Raw genomic sequence first — 27,319 nt, 5'->3', positions numbered from 1 at the left:
TCCACATTGAGTCCCCTGTTTTTCAAGTCAAAAAACAGTATCATTTTGGCTCCAAATGTCTTTCTCTCTTGTGTGTTTTGGAAATTCCCTCTCAGTATCCTGATTGTAAGGTCATGTATGGAGTGGCCTGTTTGGATAGAATGATGTCCAACTGGGGTGCAGTAGTTATTTTCTTTATGGCGGTTGATAGAATGTCTGTGTAGATTCATCCTTTCGTTGAGTTTCCGGCTGGTTTCCCATGTCACACTTGGTGCATTGTATCATGTAGACCACATATAACATTAAGGGACTATACTCCTGCACATCCCCAAATGTGGTCTACATGATACAATGCACCAAGTGTGACATGGGAAACCAGCCAGAAACTCAATGAAAGGTTGAATCTTCACAGACATTCTATTAACCGCCATAAAGAAAATGACTACTGCACCCCAGTTGGACATCATTTTACCCAAACAGGCCACTCCATACATGACCTTACAATCAGGATACTGAGAGGGAATTTCAAAAACACACAAGAGAGAAGGACATTTGAAGCCAAAATGATATTGTTTTTTGACTCGAAAAAGAGGGGACTCAATGTGGATTTGAGCTTCTTATCTCATTATCAAAATTTCTTATAACCTGTACTGGATTCTGTTTTGCATCTCACTTATCAGTCTCTCCCCTGCCCCCCCCCCCTTCCCCCTTTTTTCTCATCCTTATCTATTTAGTCTATGTTCCTATAGCAGAAAAATTTATGGCCCATCTTAATGTGAATTTTCCACATCTATTGTCTTAACCCCTGCATATTTGTGAGATGTAACCTGTGTCCTCTGCTTGTGAGCTTAGATTTGCTTTGGACTTGATAAAGGGAGGAATCCCGAAAGCTTGTCTCTACAAAATTCTGTTAGTCCAATAAAAAAAGGTATTACAAGATACTGCAACATTTTATGATTTGCATCTGCATCACTGGACTAATACGGCTACTCAAATTTACTACTTATGTAATAATGAAATTTATATGTGTTGTTAAAATGTTTTAATATTTAAAGAGGATTTTTTACGGTAACATTCAGTTTCATCATAAGATTAAAGAGCAGTTGCCCAAGATTGGTGTGTAGGCTAAAGTCACACATTCTGTTTTGTCTCTTTTTTTTACACAGTTGTTGTGGAGGTAAATGCAAAGTAAACCAGAAAAAATGAAAAACTATAAAGAAAATACACTCATTGACAAAAAAATTTTCAAATTTGTGAGACTTTTCTGGCTTACGCTGGTGGCAACGTCACAGACACTATGTGCCAAAATAAATTGAAACAACCCAACAAAAACTAGTCAGTTTTAGCTTAGTAATTGAGAGCCAATGTCCCCCATTTAATCTCTTGAAAAATTCATTGGGGCATGGTAGAAAAAGGCATTAAAACAATTATTCTAATAAACAAAGACACATGATCTTTTCTGAATTACAGATAAATATTCTTTAGGGGGAAGCCACTTCTTACTATATGCACAAGTCGTATTGTTAGTCTATACATTTGAACTTTATAATGTTATACATGACTTTATGTCAAGAATGAAGCTATTTGGTGGTTGGAGGCCAATTGTCCAGTTTTACTGGATAATTGACTTGATAAGTTGCCATGACTTTAGAAAGCATATTAACTCAATTACAGATATTGCATAGAGCCATATATGCTTTTGTCTCCTGGCGTCAATTTCCAATCCAATTAGGCTTGATGCATGTCCAAAATGTAACATGCCAATTTATAAATTCTTTGTTATCATGCCCTGCACTTACCTCCTTTCGATCCGCTGTTTCACAAATGTTAAATGTATCATTGTATCATATGAAGAGAGACATCAATTGGGCTGAGGCTGCATTTCATATTGGCAGTGACCCTACACAAAAAGACAGAGCTGCTATTACCTGCCATAGCGCATGGGGTTGTTATTTCAGCCAAAAAGTGTTACAATCTAAAAGGGATACTCTGGTGAAAAACCAAATGTTTTCAAATCAACTGGTGCCAGAAAGTATGATTTCTATTTAAAAATCTTAATCCTTCCAGTACTTATCAGCTGCTGTATGCCCCAGAGGAAGTGGTGTAGTTCTTTCCAGTCTGACCACAGTTCTCTCTGCTCGTGTCAGGAACTGACCAAAGCAGGAGAGGTTTGCTATAGGGATCTGCTCCTACTCTGGACATTTTCTGACAGATGTGGCAGCAGAGACCACTGTGGTCAGACTGGAAAGAACTACACAACTTACTCTGTAGTATACTGCAGCTGATAATTTTTGGAAGGATTAAGATTTTTAAATATAATTTACAAATCTGCATAACATTCTGGCACCAGTTGATTTGAAAAAAATTGTTTCCCACCGGTTAATATCCAATCAGTTTAATATGCCATATTATGCAACTATTTACACATACCCTTTGGTAATTAACAGAACATTTGAGGAGTTCTTTGGGAAACCTCAGGGTGGTAACAGCCTGATTTGGACAGGAGATGGACATATATTGTTATTTTCTTTATTATTACAATTAGGGGATGGAAGCAATGTCTCTTGTATAGTATGTACAGCAGACGTGGAACTAAAACCAGCCAAATTATTTTTCTTATGCTTAAGTTTGTATTTTTATTGCATTTACATGTGTTGTGCTGTAAATTTGTCTTAAATGTTTATTTGTCCTATAATTGCTTTGGAGTAAATGTCTAGATGTGAAAATTCTATGAAATATTAAAAAAGGTGTTAAAATACAGCAAAAAGTGTTGCAAAACAGTGACCCATGTTTATAAATCTGTCTGAGACAAAAATTTGTAAAAGATGAGCTGTGACTGCCATCTGTGAGAGCCAAAAATCAGACACATTTTTGTCTCAGACAGATTGATAAATTTGAGCTTTTGTGTATTAAACCAGCCCCAGACAATGTTCACATACCATATTTTAACCCTCATGTTGAGCCATAAATGGCTTAAAAAAACAAAACAGTTGGAACAGGAAAATCTCTAAATAAAAAGAATGGTTTGCAAACAGACTTAGACTGAAATAATATATGCATTTTTTATGGTAGTATTTCATGTGCTTTCTGAGCCAAACCCAGTAGTAGATCTTAAAGGGGTACTCCGCCCCTAGACATCTTATCCCCTATCCAAAGGACAGGGGATAAGATGTCAGATCGCCTCGGTCCCGTTGCTGGGGACCCCCGAGATCTCCGCTGCGAGTTCGCTCTGTGCGTAATGACGGGCGATACAGGGGACGGAGCAGTGTGACGTCATGGCTCCGCCCCTCGTGACATCACGGCCCGCCCCATTAATGCAAGTCTATGGCAGGGGCGTGATGACTGCCACGCCCCCTCTCATAGACTCATATTGAGGAGGCGGCCGTGACATCACGAGGGGCGGAGCCGTGACGTAACGATGCTCCAGCCCCTGTATTGCCCGTCATTACGTGCAGAGTGAACTCGCTCTGTGCAGTAATGACAGCGGGGTACCGCAGCGGTGATCCCGTGGGTTGCCAGCAGCGGGACCGCAGCGATCTGACATTTTATCCCTATCCTTTGGATAAGGGGATAAGATGTCTAGGGGCGGAGTACCCCTTTAAAGGAAAGAAAAGTTCATAATCGAGAGTCTGCAACTCAGAAAAAAAGCCACAATTATTGCATCATTTTTCATTGTGTTATTCCAGAATTTTTTGCAGCCAGCTATTACACTAAAGTCTATATTAAAATATAGATGACTTTGCATTCAAAATGGCTTAGGCTGCATTCACATCCCGATTCTTACATACGGGGTCTGGATCAGGCTGGGAGATGTGAAAACCAGGCGCTCCCATATCCCAGCCGGACCAAGTGCCCATCTCACTTATTTGAATGAGCCAACCGGAGACAGCTAGTTACTCCAGTTTGCTCATTTTTGCCCCGTATCCGTTTTTGTGACCGAACTTAAAACCATGGTATACCACAGTTTTAAGTCAAGTCACAAAACCGGATACGAGACAAAAATGAGTTGACCGGAGTCAGATAGTGAAATTAATGAAATGGGGGCTGACTCCGGCTGGGTTACGGGAGCGCCCGGTTTTCACATCTCCCAGCCGGATCCGGTTCTTTTATGTAAAAATTGTGATGTGAATGCAGCCTTATTGATGAAAACAGTTTTCATAAATAGTGCCCAAATTGTCTTGGTGTGTTGTATTTATAGTATTTTTGGGTCAGTGGTATATAATGTTTTACAACTGAAGCTAAATAAACATGCAACCATAAACATGTTATACTTAAAAGTTGACATTTTAAAAATGCAATTGTTTGACATCATTTAAAAAAGATTTCCAGAAATCACAGCTATCATTTTTTTCAGCATGTTTATAATGAACAATGAGGGAGGAGATGTAGTCAAGCACTGTGGAGAGCTATCTGTGTTAGAGTAAGGCTGGGCTCACATATGTATGGCATCCAGTTTAGGGGAACTCAGCCTAAATCTCGCAGCAAGCTGCGTTCCCCTGTCTAGTGCTGTCCGGTGTGTCCAACCATCTGGCTTTAACCCCTTAAGGACCGAGGAGTTTTCCGTTTTTGCATATTCGTTTTTTTCCACCTTGCCTTTAAAAAATCATAACTCTTTCAATTTTTTCACCTAAAAATCCATATGATGGCTTATTTTGTGTGCCACCAATTCTACTTTGTAATGACGTCAGTCATTTTGCCCAAAAATCTATGGCGAAACGAAAAAAAAAAACATTGCGAGACAAAATTGAAAAAAAAAATGCTGTTTTGTAACTTTTGGGGGCTTCCGTCTCTACATAGTACATTTTTCGGTAAAAATTACACCTTATCATTATTCTTTAGGTCCATACGATTAAAATGATACCCTACTTATATAGGTTTGATTTTGTCGTACTTCTGGAAAAAAATCATAACTACATGCAGGAAAATTAATATGTTTAAAATTGTCATCTTCTGACCCCTATAACTTTGTTATTTTTGCGCATATGGGGCAGTATCAGGGCAAATTTTTTGCGCCGTGATCTGAAGTTTTTAGCGGTGCTATTTTTGCATTGATAGGACGTATTGACATAAAAAGTGACCAAAAAATACACTATTTTGGACTTTGGAATTTTTTTGCGCGTACGCCACTGACCGTGCGGTTTAATTAATGATATATTTTTATAATTCTGACATTTCCGCACGTGGCGATACCATATATGTTTATTTTTATTTACACTGTGGTTTTTTTTATGGGAAAAGGGGGTGATTCAAACTTTTAATATGGAAGGGGTTAAATGATCTTTATTCACTTTTTTTTCACTTTTTTTTTGCAGTGTTATAGCTCCCATAGGGACCTATAACACTGCACACACTAATCTTTTACATTGATCACTGGTTTCTCATAGGAAACCAGTGATCGATGATTCTGCCGATTGACTGCTCATGCCTGGATCTCAGGCACTGAGCAGTCATTCGGCGATCGAACAGCGAGGAGGCAGGTAGGGACCCTCCTGCTGTCCTGTAAGCTGTTTGGGATACCGCGATTTTGAGCTAACCAGCATACTTTCACTTTAGATGCGGGGTTCAACTTTGAAGGCCGCGTCTAAAGGGTTAATAGCGCGCGGCACCGCGATCAATGCCACGCGCTATTAGCCACGGGTCCCGGCCGTTGTCAGAGGCCGGGCCCGACCCGCTATGACGCGGGGGCACTCCGTGGCCCCGCGTTATAGATCGGGAGCGGACACATGACGTTCCAGTAAGTCATTTGTCCTTAAGCAGTTAAAATTGAAATGCTGCATGATTGTGAACTGTCCCATTCAAATGGGATGGGATCAGTTTTAGCATCAGTTTCCCTCTGGTAACACGCCAGCGGGAAACTATGCTGGGCAACTGATATATGTGAACCCAGCCCAAGATTAAATTGAATTTTTTAGTAAATGAGCAACCATTCCATTGACTAACATGCAGTTATGAGAAAAATAAAGTACATTCTGTTTGAATTCAAACATTTTCCATATTAGGACATATAAATAAAGTAAAAACAAATGTAGTCTGATGAAACTCTTAACCCCGTAATGACATATTTATATTTCTTACTTCTCGGCTTTTAAATTCCATAATTCAAAATTTGTCATGCCATCATAAATGTTATAGCAAAATCTACAGCAAAAACAAAAAATATAATTTGTATGGCAAATTCAAAAAAACAAAAAACAATTTAGCAAATTTTTTGGGCTTCCGTTTTTACACAGTGCACCTTATAGTTAAAATGACGTCTTAAAATTACATCCTTATTTTGTGGGTCAATATAATTAAAACAATACCAAATTCATTTTTACCAATTCAGGTTTTGTTTTATTTTAGTACTTTACAAAATAAAATAACTTTTTGAAAGAAAATGAGTATGCTTAAAATTGCACTTTTCTGACCCCTAGAACTTTTTTTTGTATACTGAGAGCTAATGTTTACACTGTGATCTATCATTTTTATTGGCACCATTTTTGTTTTGATGAGATCGTATTTTGTTCATTTTTTAGTCTGGTATATGAAATGACCAAAAATCAGCACTTCTGGACTTTGTAAAAATTTTTACATGGTTTCATTAACATTATATTTAGACATTTCCGCACGTGACAATACCAATTATGTTTGTTTATTTTTGTTTACATTATTTTATGTGAAAAAGAAAAAAAGGGAATGATTTAATCTTTTATTAGTGGGAAGGGGGGGTTAGTTATTCAAATTTATTACATAACTTTTTTTTTATTTTATTCACTGTTTTTGAATCCCTATATTACCAACAATCTTTGATTTATAACACTGAACACTGAACTATGCTTTAGGCATAACAGTAGTTTTATCAGAGCTCTGCTTCTTCTGTCTGGAGAATCAGAAAGAATGATGGCATTGACCCCCTTGCTGTCATGTCAACTGATTCGGACCCTGCGATCACTAGCCGGCCCCCAGGATGTACACATATATCCTGGTAAAGGAAGGGGTGCAAATTAGAAAACAACACATTCCACTATCTTCTTTTTTTTTATTTAACAAACAATAGGCCAAAATTCAGAAACTATGTGTAAAAAAAATAAACATACCCTTACAGCCTCTGTGGGAATTAAGAGGGTAACTAGCAGTCAGGTGCAGCTAGGAGATATGCTAGGCTGTGACATTTGAGGGGCTTTGCCCTGCCTCCTTGACACTTGGTAAAGACATGAAAAGGGGATTTCATGAGTTAGGCAACTGCCATTAGCTCCAGGGAAGATACAGTTTGTTTTAAACAACTCTTAGCAGCAAAAACTGCTGGAAAATTTCCTTTTAGAGAGCAGTACATAAAAGAATGCCCACAAGCCTCAATGAACTGAAGAAGCATTGTAAAGAAGAGTGAGCCAGAATTCCTTCAGAACAATGTGAATTGCTAATAAAGTTATATAATAAAACATTACTTCAAGTGGTTGCTGCTAAAGATGGTTCTACAAGTTGTTGGTTTATGGGATGGACTGCTATATTGGCTTCATTTTTTGTTAAATGTTAACAAGGTGAAATCTGGTGTCTGTGATACGTAAATCCATAGAAATCATGGAGGTTGTACTTCTCATGACTTCAGTAGTAGTAGTAGTGTGTAGTATGGATAGAAAGAGGGGCCTGTCTTCTGCAGTTAGAGGGATAAATTTGGAGAGGGAAATAACAAGAATCGATCAGAAATTGGATAAGAATTTTACTCATTTCTATGCTAAGAAGGGGGCAGATTAAATCACTGTCTTTTGACCATTTTACAGATTGTTAATATTTTGGTTAGGTTTTCATAATTTTCATTTTAACCCTTTAAGCACCCGGGGTTTTTCCTTTCTTGCACTTTAATTTTTTCCTCCTTACCTTTAAAAAAATCATAACTCTACGACGAAATGGAAAAAAAAAATCATTTTGCGACAAAATTGAAGAAAAAACACCATTTTGTAAATTTTGGGGGCTTCCGTTTCTACGCAGTACATTTTTCGGTAAAAATGAAACCTCATCTTTATTCTATAGGTCCATAAGATTAAAATGATACCCTACTTATATAGGTTTGATTTTGTAGTACTTCTGGAAAAATCCTATTTTTTTGGGTACAGGGCTTTTTGAATTTTTTTGCGCGTACGCCATTGACCGTGCGGTTTAATTAACAATATAGTTTTATAATTCGGACATTTCCGCACATGGCAATACCACATATGTTTATTTTTATTTTTATTTACCCAGTTTTTTTTTAATGGGAAAAGCGGGGGTGATTCAAACTTTTATTAGGGAAGGGGTTAAATGATCTTTATTTATCGGACAACAGGAGGCAGGTAAGGGGACCCTACTGCTGTCCTACAGCTCTTTGGGATGCCGCGATTTCACCGCGGCGATCCCGAACAGCTCCCTGAGCTAACCGGCATTGGTTTACTTTCACTTTAGATGCGGTGTTCAACTTTTAACGCCGCGTCTAAAGGGTTAATAGCACGCAGCACGGCGATCAGTGCCACGCACTATTAGCCACGGGTACCGACCCGCTATGACATGGGGCCACTTTGTGAAAGGGAAAGGACCCAGGACGCAACGGTACGTCCTTGGTCCTTAAGGGTTTAAAGAGGACCTGTAGCAAAACCCCTAAAATGATATTGCATTATCATTAAATATCTTAGGGTGCCCTGATCACACATCTTTTTACAGTTTTATGCACCCTTTCATTTCTTACATATGAGGGTGTACAGTTTGACAATTCAGGGAATCAGTCAGATGGGCATAAAATGAATTTTAATAATGGGAGTGAATATCAGGTGATGGTCGCGTTTATACAGTCAGGGTATTAGGCATATTCACCCCTCAGTGTACAACAATCACACCCTCTAACTGAACAATCTCGCCCATCACCTGATATTGTACAATCAGAGGATGTGAATGGTGTACATTGAGGGGGTGAGTATGCCTAATACATACCCCCTGATTGTAATTTACTCCCATTATTCAAATTAAGTTCACGCCCATCTGGCTGATTCCCTGAGTTGTCAGACAAATCTAAACCATCATATTTTGGGAATAGGGTCGTAACAAGAAACTGTAAAAAGGTGTGTGATCAGGCCAAGTCCTCTTTAAAAATCACTTACATTTTTTTATGGAGAACTACTTCATAGGTAAAGCTGTAATAGGAGCATAAATGGCATATCCAGAGTTTTATACCTCAGTTCTATAGTGTACATACCACATCTACATCACAGTGTCCCATAATTCATTCCAGTTATGATAAATGTTGAGTGTGCATTAAAGAACATTAAAATCTAATTGTAGTATGAATGTGATGGATCACATAAACCTCTTCTAAGCAATGAAAAAAAACTAGACAGATAAATCAAAGGAAATATCAAAATGTTTTCCCTAGTACCTTCCTTCAGGTTACACCATTGAATGACTATGCTATTTGGAAATAGTAGGGCTCGTTGTCAGAGTTATCAATACTGAGCCGCTGTCGCCTACAGACAACCTTGTATGAAAAGAACTTCACCTAGGCTTTATATTTCTATTTGTAAACCGCTGTCAACACAAACTGCTTGCAAACATTTATTTTCTCATGCAACATGCTTTTCTATCTATAGCTTCTAATGCTAAGTTATTTTCAGAAATCACTGTCTTGGCCATTTCTCGTAGTAGCATTTATTTGTTAAATAAGTTTTGTACAGTCATTGCCATAAACATTGGCACCCCTGAAATTTTTCATGAAAATGAAACATTTCCCACAGAAAAGGATTGCAGTCACACATGCTTTGCCATACACATATTTATTTCCTTTTTGTGTATTGGAGCTAAACAAAAAAGGGAGGAAAAAAAGCAAATTGGACATAATGGCCCTCATTTACTATTCTAAACCCGACCTCTTTTGTCGGGTTTTTTTGGCGCATCTTTGTCTGCGCCATGTCGCAGACATCGTGCGCCAGTCTGCGACACTATGCGACATTTTTTCCCGACGGATCCGATGTGGATTCTCCCAAACCCGAAAAAGGGGCGTAACCCGACATTTCTGAGCTTTCCCACGTATTTATTAAGGTTTCCAACCCGAATTTGTTGAATTGTTTTGGATTTTTTCCCGACAGCTCAGAGGAGTTGGAAACCAAAACCTACAAAACCCACGTGCGACAAACAGGATGCGACATAATAATAAATATCAGGGGAAAAAAGCAGTCGGGTAAGAAAGCAACATAGACTTACAACCCGATTTTCTTAGTAAATGAGGGCCAATGTCACACCAAACTCCAAAAATGGGCTGGAAAAAATTATTGGCACCCTTAACATATTTGGTTGCATACCCTTTGGAAAAAATAACTAAAATCAGTTGCTTCCTATAACCATCAATAAGCTTCTTACACCTCTCTTGGACCACTCTTCCTTTGCAAACTGCTCCAGGTCTCTCTTATTGGAGAGGTGTTTAATGGGATTTAGATCTGGACTCATTGTTGGCCACTTCAGAACTCTCCAGTGCTTTGTTGCCATCCATTTCTGATCTTTTTGATATATGTTTGTGGTCATTGTCCTGCTGGAAGACCCAAGATCTCGGACGCAAACCCAGCTTTCAGACCCTGGGCTGTACAGTATGACCCAAAATCCATTAGTAATCCTCAGATATAATAACTTGCACAGATTCAAGACACCCAGTGCTAGAGGTAGCAAAACAATCTGAAACATCATTGAACCTCCACCATATTTCACTGTAGGTACAGTGGCATTGTAGGCATTGATCTGTTTTCGGTAAACAGTAGAAAACAGTACCAAAAAGCTCTATCTTGGTCTCATCTGTCCACAAGACATTTTCCCAGAAGGATTTTGGCTTACTCAAGTTCATTTTGGTAAAAATGTAGTCTTGCTTTTTTATGTCTCTGTGTCAGCAGTGGGGTCCTCCTGGGTCTCCTGCCATAGTGTTTCATTTCATTTAAATGTTGACGGATAGTTCGTGCTGACACTGATGCTCCTTGAGCCTGCAGGGCAGTTTGAATGTCTTTGGAACTTGTTTGGGGCCGCTTATCCACCATCCAGACTATCCTGTTTTGACACCTTTCATAAATTTTTCGCTTCTGTCCACGCCCAGGGAGATTAGCTACAGTGCCATGGATTGCAAACTTCTTGCTAATGTTGCGCACTGTGGACAAAGGAAATCTAGATCTCTGGAGATGGACGTGTAACCTTGAGATTGTTGATATTTTTCCACAATTTTGGTTCTCAAATCCTCAGACAGTTCTCTTCTCCTCTTTCGGTTGTCCATGCTTAGTGTTACACACACAGACACACAATGTAAAGACTAAGTGAACTTCTCGCCTTTTTATCTACTTTCAGGTGTGAGTTTCATATTGCCTACACCTGTTACTTGCCCCAGGTGAGTTTAAAGGAGCATCACATGCTTGAAACAATCTTATATTTCCACAATTTTGAAAGGGTGCCAATAATCTTGTCCAGACCATTTTTGGAGTTTGGTGTAACATTATGTCCAATTTGCTTTTTTTTCCTCCCTTTTTTGGTTTACACAAAGGGAATAAACATGTGTACAGCAAACATGTGTTACTGCAATCCTTTTCTGTGAGAAATACTAGTGTTGAGCAGCATAGGCCATATTCGAATTCGCGAATATTCGCGAATATATGGACGAATATTTGTCATATATACGCAAATATTTGCTTATTTTCGTTTTATTTTCGCATATGTGAAAATTCGCGGTTGTGAAAATTAATATATGCGAAAATTAGCATATACAAAATTAGCATAAGGGAAAATTCGAATATGCAGAAATTAGCACGCCAGTCTCACACAGTAGTATTAGAGCCTTCTTTACACCACACAAGCTGGAAGCAGAGAGGGGTGATCACTGTGATGTGTACTGTGAAACAAAAAAATATTCGTAATTACGAATATATAGTGCTATATTCGCGAATATTCGCGAATTCGCGAATATGCGATATTCGCGAATAAAATTCGCAATGCGAATATTCGCGAGCAACACTAAGAAATACTTAATTTTCTAGAAAAATTTCAGAGGTTCCAACATTTACGGCCATGACTGTACAAGTACAACAAAGAACCCCTAGAAGAGGTTCAAAAAAATCTTCCAGTATCATATGTCTATAATAGAATAAAATGTAACTTTTATAATATTTATAACATAAGAAAAACAATTTCAATCAGGTGAGTACAAAAACAAAAGATTAAAACTACAGTCTCAATTGGTCTCTAATTTTGTTTCCTTTCTAGTTCAGTAGAAGAGCAAGAGTTGTTTATGTACACAATACACTTATAGTAATCACTGTTCAGATCATCCACTAATGAAGGACTTATGGCCAATCTAAAACACTTAATGTTGTCTACTGATAATATCCTCAATAAAATCTTTTTAATCCCAGTGCTTTTGTAGGCACCTGCCCATGTGGGGAATGTACTTCAAGAGACACAGGGGATTTTACTAATCCAGTTGATGGGAGAGTATATATACTTTATGCTTTCATTAACTGCAAGAGTAAGGGCATTATATATATGTGGCTACGTGAACATGCCTGAAACTATGTTGGGAAGATGGTTCTGGAGTTCCGACGTTGGATCTCAAAACATATCAGCGGTATTATAACAGGAGCTGATACACCCATCTCTAGTCCAGTGTTTCCCAACCCAGTCCTCAAGGCACACCAACATTCCGGGTTTTTTCAGTTACTCCATTGGAATAGAACAGGGAAAAATTTAAATCCTGGACTGTTGGTGTGCCTTGAGGACTTGGTTGGGAAACACTGCTCTAGACACATCAGAGATAACCATGGTGGGGACCCAAAGAACTTTCAGTTCTAGGGCATACGCCAGATCAGACTAGGTCCTAGGGGAGGGGATTTTATATGAGTGGCAAGTACATTTAGTGCTATAAATATGATTTTGTTTTTATTGGATACCCAGATCACAGATGTTGTCCTTTGTGGGAATTGAACAGCAGTGCTGGCTACTGAGCCACCATGCTTGCTGTAATCCTCTCTGAGTAAGAACCTATATAAAATGCTAATGGATGGGCTTGATTTTGATATGGTAATGTTTCCTATTGCATCATTGGTAGATCACCATTGGGTATCATTGATTGGATAGTTGTAATCTGGTCACTCATTGAGAGCACCGAATGATAACATCACATCCGGTGCATGTAAATGGGTCAGTCTTGCATTGGCACTCAATGCTGTCAGTTTTCGACTTGATAAAACCATGCTGTAGTGGTGAAACATTTAGGGGTTGACAGGCTAAGATTTTAGCAACAGTCTGCAAGTTTCTATAAGGATCACTAGACAGCAGATAAGGGAGCAAGTGTGTGGCTTTGGCCACGGTAGAGCCACACCCTTTGGTGCCCCACAAAACTGTGGTTCTATTATTATTGTTTATCATTTAACCCTGTGTATATAACCATACACTGTACATAATATCCACATGTATACCCTTGTGAGGAGGATAAAAACAGTTGTTCTATTGAATAAACCTTGTCCCTGGGGGGTGAATAAACTCACAGAAGTCATTATATGGGATGTAAAAAGCTCTTGGATTAAAATGTTGTATTGAGGATATTATCAGTACATAACATTAAGGGGGAGATTTATCATTGCTTTTAGAGCATTTTTTTGTCTATGTTTTGGCGCAGTTTAGGCGCAAGCAGCATATTTAGAGACTTTTATGCTTCTTTTGATATAGGCAGTTTCACTCTTTTTGCGTACCCGTAGAACTTTTTTCCTTCTGACCATGCAGTGGTCACATATTTATAATTTGCGACTTTTGTCAAAAGTCGCTATTTAGTGCGCAAAGGTACTTTTTTAGCCACAAAACTACACCACCTACCAGTAGGCATGAGAATAACTTCTACCTTAAACAATTCAACCTATAACCTCTTGTGGATGACAGCGTCCCACTCCCCTTCTGTGACACATGCTCAGGAGCTGAGTGCGGGTCATAGCTGGGTGGTCCTTGTGGCTATCTGCCACTAGGACCCATCTCTAATGCCAGACATCACCGATCACGGCGATGCCTGTCTTTAACCCCTTAGACACCGCAATCAAATTTGATTGTAGTGTCTAAAATGTAAGTAAAAATTTCCCGGCAGCTCTGTGAAAGTAAGTAAAAACACTTAACCTGCCAAATTCAGGACCCAGGAAAGTGTCTTCTTCCCTCCCTCACAAGCGTCTAGAAAAAGTGTATGTGGTAGAGCTTTTACCACCACAGCAGAGCTACGCAAAATTCATCATCCTGCTGCACCTTCTTGATAAATAAGATGCACGCTTGTCAAACCCACCACCCAAATGAACGTGGGAAAATAGCTCTACCGGCCTAGGTGTTTTAGATTAGTCATAATCCCTTCATTAGTGGATGATATGAATAGTGATTACATTAAGTGTCTAATGTACAAAAACAACTTGCTCTTCTACTGAACTATTATAGACATATGATACTGGATGATTTTTATTTGGAACTCTTCTGGGGGTTCTTTATTGTAATTGTAATAGCCTTCTCATATGTCTTGGGGCTAAAAATAATTGTGTTATTTTCATTGTAAGTTTAATATAAAGCACTAAATTATAAAGATTTATACAATGTGATCCCTAAATCTATTGCATGCTTCCTGTTGTATCATTTAGTAGGCATTAATGTTTTGACTTTCAGTGTATTATGATATACGAAACTAGAGATGAGCGAATTTTTGAAAAATTTGATACGGCCGATTCGCTGAATTCTCCCCAAAATTTAGTTTTGGTCCGAATTTATTTGCAGTGACTCTCTATTAAAAACGGCTATTTCTGGCCTACAGATAGCCTCAATAGGGGTGTAAAACACTTTGCCTTGACATAACATGCATAGGGAGTGTGCTGTGTTATGAAACACAGCACAACACTGTGAAATGATACTGTTATTCAGTATGACATGCAGATTACAGGCATCGTTATTAGAATCACTGCCGCAAAGCATCTGGATGTGGCAGCAGGGCCAGAAGACCATGTGGCATCACAATTGAAGAGATTAAAGAGATATTTTCATGTAATTTTTATTTAATTTAATTTGAATCTATTCAAAAATTTTAAAATCCTTTTTTGAGGACCTATTCTGGTGAGCATCGAGCTGGCGGTCCGCCGCCAGGCGAGCTACTACCTGTTCCAGCCCCTGCCTCTCAGCACCAGCCATCATTTCCAACACGTGCTGTAGGATATGAAGCAGTGAAATGACATAGTTAATCCTGTAATCCTGGCGACTGACTAATAATGTGGCTGAGAAAATGCCAAGTGTCATGTGTGAGCTGCCACTGGTTGACATTGAAGTTACACAGGGGAGTCCCCCTATCCTCTTGGATCATCAAGAAATTGGTGATAGCTTTTCTCTGTTCGTATAGTAGGTCCAACATATGGAGGGTGGAATTCCAACGTGCGTAACAGTGGAGGATGAGCCCTCACTTCAGCCGTTGACTGTCTACTAATACGGCCCTGAATTACCCTATACAATCACAGGAAACAACCCTAATGATGATGCATCACCACTTACAGACTAAGCATAAAAACACAGTGCAGATAATGTGCTCAAAAAATAGATAGACAAACAAAAGATAAAAAGTTTTACTTCCTCTATGCATTTCCCCCCATTTTAAATGGTATTGGGGTTCCTCAGGAGGGAGTCAGATAGATACAAAGCTAAATGCTATGTAGGGAACTGATGTAGATGGTAATGTGAAAACATTTCCTCATAGCTGAGGTGCACATCGATGCCGTGCGTCCCTAACATAAGTGCATAAGTGATTCCTTTCATATCATACTGCTAGATAGGGGAGGGATTTAGCAATGAGTTACACACCAGTATAATTTTGTGGTCCAATATGGTGTCTGGCGCCATTGTTGATAACATATGGGACGCCGTTATAGATGTCATGAAGGATGCCGTGTCCATACTGCCTCGATCCCGGAAGTGAGCATAGCACATGCGCTCCACCCATATTAGGTACGGAGCGCATAATACCATGCACACGTCACCGCCGGAAGCAACATGGGCATTCCAGCAGTATCACCGGAAGTGATGCGTGCGTGTCTTTGCCTTCCGGATTGGAACACAAACATGAAAATGAAAGTCTGATATAATAAATTAAATGCAATGCGTGCGTATTCTAATGTCAGCTGTGCCGGTACTGATATGTGCGTTCCATTAATTTTGGAATGCACAGATATTTCCACAGATATATGCAGATGATAATCTATTGAGACCTGATCCATACATTTGATGGTAATTTGTTACACAAAAGATAAAACTAGCTCAGGCGTCCTTGAAGCAGCACTGGCAAGATGTTCTTCCCGTTGTCGGTCAGCATGGTTCCCATTTCCAGTTTTCATGGAGTAAGCCATGATTCGATTTCTTGCCTGGAGGCGGCAACTGCAAGAGGAGACCATAGGGCCTCACAAATAAAAAGATTAAAGATATATTTTAAAATTTAAATAGCAGATTTTAAATAGATTAACATAAAAAATTTTATGTAATGTGCCAACAGCATGAGGAAACCACATGGCAACACAAGGACACGGCCTGAAGGTGGTACCAGCATGAGGAGACCAAAATGTGGCAGAATGACCAAGCCTGAAGGTGTCAGCAGCAAGAAGAGACCATATGGTGACAGAATGACACAGCCTGGAGGTGGCAGCAGCCTAACGAGACCACAGAGAACTACAATTGAAAAGATTAAAGATATTTTTGAAATTGCATGTGGCCATGTTAACATCCTCTGTATACTTGATGAAAAAAATGCCACACTGCAGAGTAGCTGATTGCCCCCACCCCCACCCCTACAGTCCGCACCGACTGACTGCTACTGCCACCAACTCCAGGGACCTCTGTTCCACTACCTCCTGGGCAGGTAGGCTCCTGCAAAAAAAGGTGGTCTACCCTGTGCACATTTGGCTCCAGACTTCCCACTGCTGGCACCATGCTTACTCCCAACCATGCTACCATCTTGCTGGCTACACTGCTGCCTCACAGGCAACCTGCCACCCTCTTATACTGCTGCTGATGATGATGAAGAAGCCACTTCTGCACCCGGCTCCCAAGTGAGATCGGCTTCATCCTCATTAAGTTTTGTCTGCATGTCATTGATGTCCTCCTCAGGTTCCTCAACAGAGTGTGCTTCAGGAGTCTGAATGCTCCCAACACCACCTACCACACCACTCTCCTCATCACTACTTGCCCACCTAGCAAAGGAAGCAGGGGATGTCTCCTCCACTTATTGGCTGGGCAGTAGCTGCTGACTGTCCTCTTGTAGATCGCCCTGACTAAAAAGTGGAGCTGAACCCACAGCACAGGATACTTATATGGGCGAGGGAACAGCATAGGACAGAGTTAATTGGAGGACAGGGACTACTCCCGGGCCGTGCCAACTGATGGTTGTGTCTGAGGAACCCACCGACTGTTGACTGGGGTGTCAGATGTCACTTGTGATGAAGTGGATGACCAGTCAATGACAGCAGATGGGTTGCTGGCCGAGACACGACTGCTAGCTTATACCAGGAGCTCAGGCCTCTCGCTGAGACTCCTGCTGCAACTTGCCCCTAGTCTGCTGCGACCTCTGCCTGCACCTGATGAATTTAGGCCTCTGCCACTCCTCGCATGTCCTGGATACATTTCTGCTTGACATACTTAGTGGGTCTATGAGGGGAGGACAATACGCTCCACTACGCTTAAAACAGTGTTTGTCTAGAACAGCAGCAGGTGTATACTTTTGGCTGTCCTTTCACAGTAAGTAGGCCCTTAGGACTATAACAGGAACAAAATGGTACACCACATAGATGTTCGTATGGGATATGCACCTATGAGGGTAGTACAATACGATCCACTATGCTTAAAACAGTATTTGTCTAGAACAGCAGCAGGTGTGTACTTTTGGCTGGCCTTTCACAGTAACTAGGCCCTTAAGACTTTAACGGGAACAAAATAGTACACCACCTATGTAAACACAGTTTACACTTAATAGAGGACAATACGCTCCGCTACGCAACCTGTATTATGCATTCATATGAGGTGATTATGGCTTTTGCTGCTCTGCTCACCCTAACTGCCTGGCTACTACTAGCTTCCAGTGCTACAGCACACAGTCGCTGTGTACTACACCCAAAATTGCACTTTCTCTCTCAATCTCTCTCCCTTCCCTATCAGTGCTTTTAGGCTGGATTTGGGCTTGAAGTGAAAAGCTGCTGTAAAAATGCTTTTCTGTGCAACACACACTGCTCTCTGTCCCTCTCTCTCTCTGCAATAGAACACTGAAGTGACTGGCCGCAAGATGGCTGCCAATTATATAGGGCTGTGACATCACAGGGGTGGCTGGTTGGTTGCTGCATGCTGCAGGTGATTCAGGGTCATCCCACCTACCAGTGTTCCCGCCTTCCCAGTGTTCCTTGCCCCATGTCCTAACATGTGGAGCCGACATCTTAGATGCCCTGGAGCCTGGACCACACTAAATGGAGTTTAATGAAGCGATTTGTGTGATCGAATCGCGGTGATATTCGGATTCGTTGCGAATCCAATTTTTCCTGAAATTCGTAATGAATTTGGATTTGTCAGATTCGATTTGCTCATCCCTGTACAATACCCTTAATACATGCAGTCCCTGAAAGCAAATTGCCAGTGTTACAAAACTATGTGTTACTACGATAAATCAGTTCTTTGTCACCTTATAAACGTTATACAGTGAAATCCAATATACAGTGTTTTGTTGTTTTCGTAAAAATTATTTCCTACTGTTACTGTATATAGTGACAACATATTCCTCCCTTCTGTTCACATATTGTAAACAACAGTCCTGCAACTTTTTTGCTTGGTTGCTTTGAGTAAGCTGTCAATAAGAATTTTTATACTGCTTTAAAGATTTAAAGATGAGGGCGGATTGGCATTTCCCAATCAATGGTTATATTTTTTAGCATCTCAATTACAGCATTTATTAAATTGGGCAGGGAATAAAGTTCATATTCCAGGTGATATAATCTTTCAGAATTATGTATCTTGTGAATCTTGTGCTTCTGATTCCATTGGAAAGTGGATGTCTTGTAAAGATGCCTCAGCTGACAACTATGAAATTGGTTTATAAAGTACCGTTTATACTCGAGTATAAGCCGACTCGAGTATAAGCCGAGACCCCTAATTTCAACCCAAAATCCCAGGAAAAGTTATTGACTCGAGTATAAGCCTAGGGTGGGAAATACATCATCCCCCCCTGTCATCATCCAGACCCGTCATTAACATCCTCATCATCATCACCGCCTGTCATCATCCAGACCCTCATCATCATCACCTGTCATCATCCCCTTGTCATCATACAACACATCCCCCCTTCATCATCCCCTTGTCATCATCCCCACCCCCCTTCATCATCCCCTTGTCATCATCCCACACATCTCCCCTTCATCATCCCCTTGTCATCATCCCACACATCCCCCTTCATCATTCCCTTGTCATCATCCCCACCCCCCTTCATCATCCCCTTGTAATCATCCCACACACCCCCCTTCATCATCCCCACCCCCCTTCCCTTCATCATCCTCTTGTCATCATCCCACACCCCGCCCTTCATCATCCTCTTCTCATCATCCGCCCTCAGTGGTCTTCAACCTGCGGACCTCCAGAGGTTTCAAAACTACAACTCCCAGCAAGCCCGGGCAGCCATCGGCTGTCCGGGCTTGCTGGGAGTTGTAGTTTTGAAACCTCCGGAGGTCCGTAGGTTGAAGACCACTGCGGCCTTCGACATCATCCAGCCCCCTCTCACCCCCCTTTAGTTCTGTACAGTACTCACCTCCGCTCGGCGCTGGTCCGGTCCTGCAGGGCTGTCCGAAGAGGAGGTGGTCCGGTGGGATAGTGGTTCCCGGCTGCTATCTTCACCGGGGGCGCCTCTTCTCCGCACTTCCGTCCCGGAATAGAGGCGTTGCCTTGACAATGACGCAGAAGTACGTTGGCAATGAACGTACCTCTGCGTCGTTGTCAAGGCAACGTGACTATTCTGGGGCCGGGCCCGAAGCGCTTAGAAGAGGCCTCCCCGGTGAAGATAGCAGCCCGCAGTGGTCTTCAACCTGCGGACCTCCGAAGGTTTCAAAACTACAACTCCCAGCAAGCCCGGACAGCCGATGGCTGCCCGGGCTTGCTGGGAGTTGTAGTTTTGAAACCTCTGGAGGTCCGCAGGTTGAAGACCACTGCGGGTGGAGAGTTCACTCGAGTATAAGCCGAGGGGGGTGTTTTCAGCACGAAAAATCGTGCTGAAAAACTCGGCTTATACTCGAGTATATACGGTATGGGGGAAAAGGCCAACAAATTAAAGAAGTGGGTAAACTGAATGCGTATATTCCTCTATGAAATAATGGTGCATTAAAAGAGATGAGAAACAATCTAATTTTGGATGCTGGCAAAGGGTGGGGATTCGATGGCTTGGGGACCTATTTGTGGAAGGGATCTTTAAGTCAATCGTTGAATTTACTGAGGAATATAATATCCAGAGACAGTGTTTCTATCAATATCTGCAACTTAGGCATGTGGTTTGTGCTCAATTTCAATCCAGATAGGTAGTGAGGCAGCCTTGGATTTGGTTGTGTAACAAAAATGTTTCTCTGCATTTATCTCCCAAATGTACAAACTGTTATTGATAAATTTTCAGAAGAGACACCCAGTATCTGCCTTCGTAAAATGGCAAAGGGAATTAGATATAAATGAACATCAATTAGAATATATCCTAAGATCTGTTCCTGAACAGTCTCTGGGAGAGAGTGGGAGATTATCTCAACTATATATTTTGTATAGAACTTATCTAACACCTGTATTATTATATAGATTTGGACTTAGATCGAACTCCGCCTGTCCCAGATGTCTTGGAGAGGATGCCAATCTTTATCATATGCTCTGGAATTGTCCCAATCTGGAGGAGTTTTTGTCCTGTGTTATTAGAGCTATTGAACAGATCTTTAAACTAGATATTCCTTATGATCCCAAAATTTGTATATTAGGCTATACTTAAAATCTAAAAACTAAAATTGCGTTATCACACTAATATATATATATATATATATATATATATATATATATATATATATAGCGCACGGAAGTTGATTACTCAAGAGTGGAAAGCAGCTAAACCACCCACATTCCAGCAATTTATAGAAAAGTTGATAACTTGATAAAATGGGAAAAAGGGATTTATACTGGTTGAAACATTGGAAAGAGATTTACATTGATATGGTCACATTGGTTGGATCAATAAATCACTTTTTTTTTATAATTGAAGCGAATAGGGTGAATTGGGGTTTAAAAAGATAATTGTGTGTTGGAATATGTATAAGAAGCTAGGATGTATAATTGAAAGGAAATGATGATTGTAATGTTAATATGTATGCTTTGTATAGCCCCTAAAAAGTACTGGAAGGATTAAGATTTTATAATAGAAGTAATTTACAAATCTGTTTAACTGGAACCAGTTGATTTAAAAAAAAAGTTTTCCACGGGATTGCCCCTTTAACAGCACACATGACCAGCAACAAAGATACAGGGAGCAAAAAAAAGGGAAGAAACACATTTTCATATGCTACATTCATGTAATAAGCCCTTTAAACACTGATTTCAGGTTTGACTCTGGTGAGGCATATTATTATGTATCTTATGATTTCCTTCCTCTACATTTGTCCTCTTTGTATAACCCTGAGTGTGAAATTGTCATGGACTTTTAAGCTTTAAAATTTACATCAAATCCAGATTAAATATTCATTGTTAATCTTACTGTAAAAGTAATAATACAAAAGATGGAACATTAATGTTAAACTTATTTTAAATCGATGGCCTTCCTTCCTTTTCGTGCTCACTAACCTTTGTGTTGCTTCCTTTAAATTCTGCTGTGGCATGTACGTGAACCCCCCTTTGATGGATCTGAGTGCCTTTGCAGTGGCTAATCCCAATTGCTAGAGTGTGTCTATGATTATTACTGATGTCTGCATAGAAAAATGTAATAAATAACATGCTAGACAATACCTATGTAATAAAATTAATTTGTCAGATTTTTCCTCAAACATTGTTTTCTGAAATGTATATGTATTTCCATAAAAGAAAAATGAAACCGCATTATTTCTAACATCCAGTGGATCCCAATTGTCTTTGCAGTGCTTGCCATGTTAGGACCTGACATCATGGCCCCAGCAATATCCAAGCACAGTAGCTCACAGCACCACTTGTTTGAATATTTTAAAAAAATCTACATGGAGCTTTATAAATCACAAAAAAAAAACACCCCAGAACAATATCATCTTTTTAAAGAAGCACTTGATAAATGTGGTATTGTTCTTATTATATTGTGCTGGTATTGGGTTCTTTTTGGTGATTAACCCCTTAAGGACTCAGCCCATTTTGGCCTTAAGGACTCAGACAATTAAATTTTTACGTTTTCATTTTTTCCTCCTCGCCTTCTAAAAATCATAACTCTTTTATATTTTCATCCACAGACTAGTATGAGGGCTTGTTTTTTGCGCGACCAGTTGTCCTTTGTAATGACATCACTCATTATATCATAAAATGTATGGCGCAACCAAAAAACACTATTTTTGTGGGGAAATTAAAACGAAAAACGCAATTTTGCTAATTTTGGAAGGTTTCGTTTTCACGCCGTACAATTTATGGTAAAAATGACATGTGTTCTTTATTCTGAGGGTCAATACGATTAAAATGATACCCATTATTACATACTTTTATATTATTGTTGCGCTTAAAAAAATCACAAACTTTTTAACCAAATTAGTATGTTTATAATCCCTTTATTTTAAGGACCTCTAACTTTTTTATTTTTCCGTATAAGCGGCAGTATGGGGGCTCATTTTTTGCGCCATGATCTGTACTTTTTTTGATATCACATTTGCATTTGCATTTTAATAGTTTGGACATTTACGCACGCGGCGATACCAAATATGTCTATAAAAAAAATTTTACGCTTTTTGGGGGTAAAATAGGAAAAAACGGACGTTTTACTTTCTTATTGGGGGAGGGGATTTTTCACTTTTTTTTTACTTTTACTTTTACATTTTTTTACATTTTTTTTTACACTTGAATAGTCCCCATAGGGGACTATTCATAGCAATACCATGATTGCTAATACTGATCTGTTCTATGTATAGGACATAGAACAGATCAGTGTTTTCGGTGATCTTCTGCTCTGGTCTGCTCGATCACAGACCAGAGCAGGAGACGCCGGGAGCCGGACGGAGGCAGGAGAGGGGACCTCCGTGCGGCGTTATGAATGATCGGATCCCCGCAGCAGCGCTGCGGGCGATTCGATCATTCATTCAAATCGCGCACTGCCGCAGATGCCGGGATCTGTATTGATCCCGGCACCTGAGGGGTTAATGGCGGACGCCCGCGAGATCGCGGGCGTCGGCCATTGCCGGCGGGTCCCTGGCTGCGATCAGCGTTAAGTACCACCTCACCAGAACGTACATTTACGTCCTGCGTTCTTAAGGGGTTAAAAGAGCTCAATTTCACACGTTCAATACAGTTATACTTGATAGATATGCCTGATAGATCTGTGTCTTTTTCAACTTTATTAAACTTTTGAGAAAACAGTAATCAATATATTATTTAATGTTTAACTTTACTATTTACTTTCAAGTGTTGTTGTTTTTATGTAATCCTCCATGTAGTATTTTGTCATTGACCTGTAGACTGACATTTCCTATTATTTTGCATTTCTCCTTTCACCTTTGCTTTGTAGACTGAAAATGATCAATTGAGGTTTAGGGGGAGGGGGGCTGACAACATAAAGATAAGGCTCTGCTTATATTGTGTTATGGCCTCTGCTCAGCATATGCACATCGAAACCTCCAAGCACACATGCCAGATGTATGTATAGGGCCGTATTCTGTAGATGAATGCTTACTTTTGGCATCCATTAGGTTGGTATGCAATTTTTTTTACTCTTTATAACAACTTAGTCATCAATGTTTTTTGAAGCAGCGGCATCCTGCAAAAAATATATACTTCACAGTAAGAGCAACATATGTCCCTACATACCTATAAGGTGCAATATTTGAGCCGTCTATTGGAGGCATACATTGGATTTTATATATTCAAGTATATCTTGAATGGAAGCTTTGATGTGATGTAAACTAAGCTAAAATACGGTATGCCTCTCCCCAGTACTCTCTGGCCTTTGTGTTTGGAGGCTGCTCTTCAGAAAACCATTTCACAGTCAATGGACTACCAGTCAGCTGCCATAGCACTTATTACACTAATAATGCAGTAAGAAAAAGAATTCATCCAAGAAAAAATAAATACCTATAACATATAAAGAAATGAAAAATCACATTTAATCACCCTATAATTTATCATTTTGAGGTATTAATCTAGGATTTTAGAATGTGTAGTCAAGCCTGTTTTTGTGATGAGATCTGTTGGGGAACAAACTTTTAGTACCAGTAGAAAGATGGAGGTCTTAATTTAAGTACACAGTGCATATCTCATCCATGTGGCTACAGTATGTCTGTCACTGTAGCCAAGCCTCAACTTAACCCCATTTTGGCCTTAAAGGATAGCTCCCACCATCCTAATTTATTTTTTTTGCTAGCCCGTTTAGTTAAGTACTACAACATATTAAAAAATAAAGTTGGTGACAGTGCCCATTTAAGGACTCTTTTATATTTTCATCACCAGACTAGTATGAGGGCTTTGTCCTTTGTAATGACATCACTCATTATATCATAAAATGTATGGCGCAACCAAAAAACACTATTTTTGGGGGGAAATTAAAAAGAAAAACACAATTTTGCTACTTTTGGAAGGTATCGTTTTCACGCCGTACAATTTACGGTAAAAATGATGTGTGTTTTTTATTCTGAGGGTCAATACGATTAAAATGATACCCATTATTACTTACTTTTATATTATTGTTGTGCTTAAAAAAGAAATCACAAACTTTTTAACCAAATTAGTACGTTTACAATCCCTTTATTTTAATGACCTATAACTTTTCCATTTTTCCGTATAAGCGGCGGTATGAGGGCTCATTTTTTGCGCCATGATCTGTACTTTTTTTTGATACCACATTTGCATATAAAAAACTTTTAATACATTTTTTATAATTTTTTTTTAATAAAATGTATTAAAAAAGTAGTAATTTTGGACTTTTTTTTTTTTTTTACGTTCACGCCGTTTTTTTTACGTTCACTGTAAGGGATCATTAACATTTTATTTTATTAGTTCGGACATTAACGCACGCGGCGATACCAAATATGTCTATTAAATTTATTTTTTACGCTTTTTGGGGGTAAAATAGGAAAAAACTGACGTTTTGCTTTTTTATTGGGGGAGGGGATTTTTCATTTATTACTTTTAATTTTACATTTTTTTATATATTTTTTTACACTTGAATAGTCCCCATAGGGGACTATTCATAGCAATACTATGATTGCTAATACTGATCTGTTCTATGTATAGGACATAGAACAGATCAGTGTTATCGTCATCTTCTGCTCTGGTCTGCTCGATCAGACCAGAGCAGAAGATGCCAGGAGCCGGACAGAGGCAGGTGAGGGGACCTCCGTGTGGTGTTCTGAATGATCGGATCCCCGCAGCAGCGCTGCAGGCGATCAGATCATTCATTGAAATCGCGTACTGGTGCAGATGCCGGGATCTGTATTGATCCCGGCATCTGAGGGGTTATTGGCGGACGCCCCCGAGATCGTGGGCGTCGGCCATTGCTGGCGGGTCCCTGGCTGCGATCAGCAGCCGGGATCAGCCGCGCATGACACGGGCATCGCTCCGATGCCTGCAGTTATGTACAGGACGTAAATGAACGTCCTAGTGCGTTAAGTACCAATGCACCAGGACGTACATTTACATCCTGCGTCCTTAAGGGGTTAATGGCAGGGCCATTCCTTTGAAGCTCTACATTGGTTTTATATTGGAAAAAGTGTACCAGTAACAGTGGTTTAACCCCTTGCCAAGGAACACCGTTTATAAACAGTGCTGTGGCACGGCAGGGTTATGAAGCGAGCTCAGGAGCTGTGCTCGCATCATACTCGCACAGACCCAGCTGCTATCAGTAGCCAGAACCCATGGCTAATGCCAGACATCGCTGTTCAGGCTGATGTCTGGCATTAATTCTTTAGACGTGTAGATCAAAGTTGAAAATGTAAAAAAAAAAATTCTAAAATGTAAAAAAAAATTTTTTTCCTGGCAGCTCAGTTGGGCTGATAGGAATCACTGAGGTAAAACCCCGGTGTCTCAATCAGCTGAGGAGACACAAGGGTCCCTACCTTCCTCCTCGGCGTCCAATCGTCTCTTGATTGTGCCATGCCTGAGATCCAGGCTGGAGCAATGGAGTGCCGATAACACTGATCAATGCTATGCTATGGCATAGTATTGATCAGTATATTCAATCATAAGATTGTCTGTTATAGTCCCTATGGGGGCTATAAATGTGTAAAAAGAAAAAAGTGAAAAAAAAAGGAGTTAATAAATGTGATTTAACCCCTTTTCCCATAAAAAAATATGAAAAGAAAAATAAATATAAACATATGTGGTATCGCCGCATGCGTAAATTTCCAAAATATAATGTTAATTAAACCGCACGGTCAATGGCGTACTTGCCAAAATTGCGTATTTTGGTCACTTTGTATACCATAAAAAAAATTATAAAAAGCGATCAAAAAGTCCCATCAAAACAAAAATGATACCAATAAAAACTTCTGATCACGGCACAAAGAATTAGCCCTGTATACGGAAAAATAAAAAAGTTATAGGGGTCAGAAGATGACAATTTTACACATACAAATTTTGGTGCATGTAGTTATAATTTTTTTTAAAGTAGTAAAATTAAATATAACCTATATAAATTAGATATCTTTGTAACTATATGAACCTACAGAATAAAGATATGGTGTCATTTTTACAGAAAAGTGCACTGCGTAGAATTGCTGTAAGAGATTGATTTTATACACATAAGGACAATAAAACTGTTAGCTAAAGTGACCCATGAAATAATATTTTGTAAGTAATGTAAAGAGTAGCTGTAATGCCAATGCTCTGTAGGGTTTAGGCCTGGAGACATGCTTGGCCAGTCCATCACTTTTAACCTCAGCTTCTTTAGCAAGGCTGTGGCAGTCTTTAAAGGGGTACTCTGGTGGAAAACAATTTTTTAAAATCAACTGGTGCCAGAAAGTTAAACACATTTGTAAATTACTTCAATCAAAAAATCTTAATCCTTCCAGGAGTTATCAGTTGCTGTATGCTCCACAGGAACTGTACAGAGCAGGAGCAAAGAGAACCTATTCTGCACAGACAGAGGTGTCAGCAGAGAGCACTGTGATCAAACAGA

The 27,319-nt window shown here is 39.7% G+C and overlaps 1 protein-coding gene across 4 annotated transcripts in view; it reads left to right on the top strand.

Moving 5' to 3' along the window:
• KHDRBS2 (KH RNA binding domain containing, signal transduction associated 2) overlaps nt 1–27,319 on the top strand; it is a 495,176-nt gene that overhangs the window by 394,151 nt on the left and 73,706 nt on the right. The window lies entirely within an intron of this gene.

This window comes from Hyla sarda, chromosome 3, assembly GCF_029499605.1.
Source record: "Hyla sarda isolate aHylSar1 chromosome 3, aHylSar1.hap1, whole genome shotgun sequence".
Classification (NCBI taxonomy): Eukaryota; Metazoa; Chordata; class Amphibia; order Anura; family Hylidae; genus Hyla; species Hyla sarda.
This window is presented reverse-complemented; position numbering and strand designations above follow the sequence as displayed.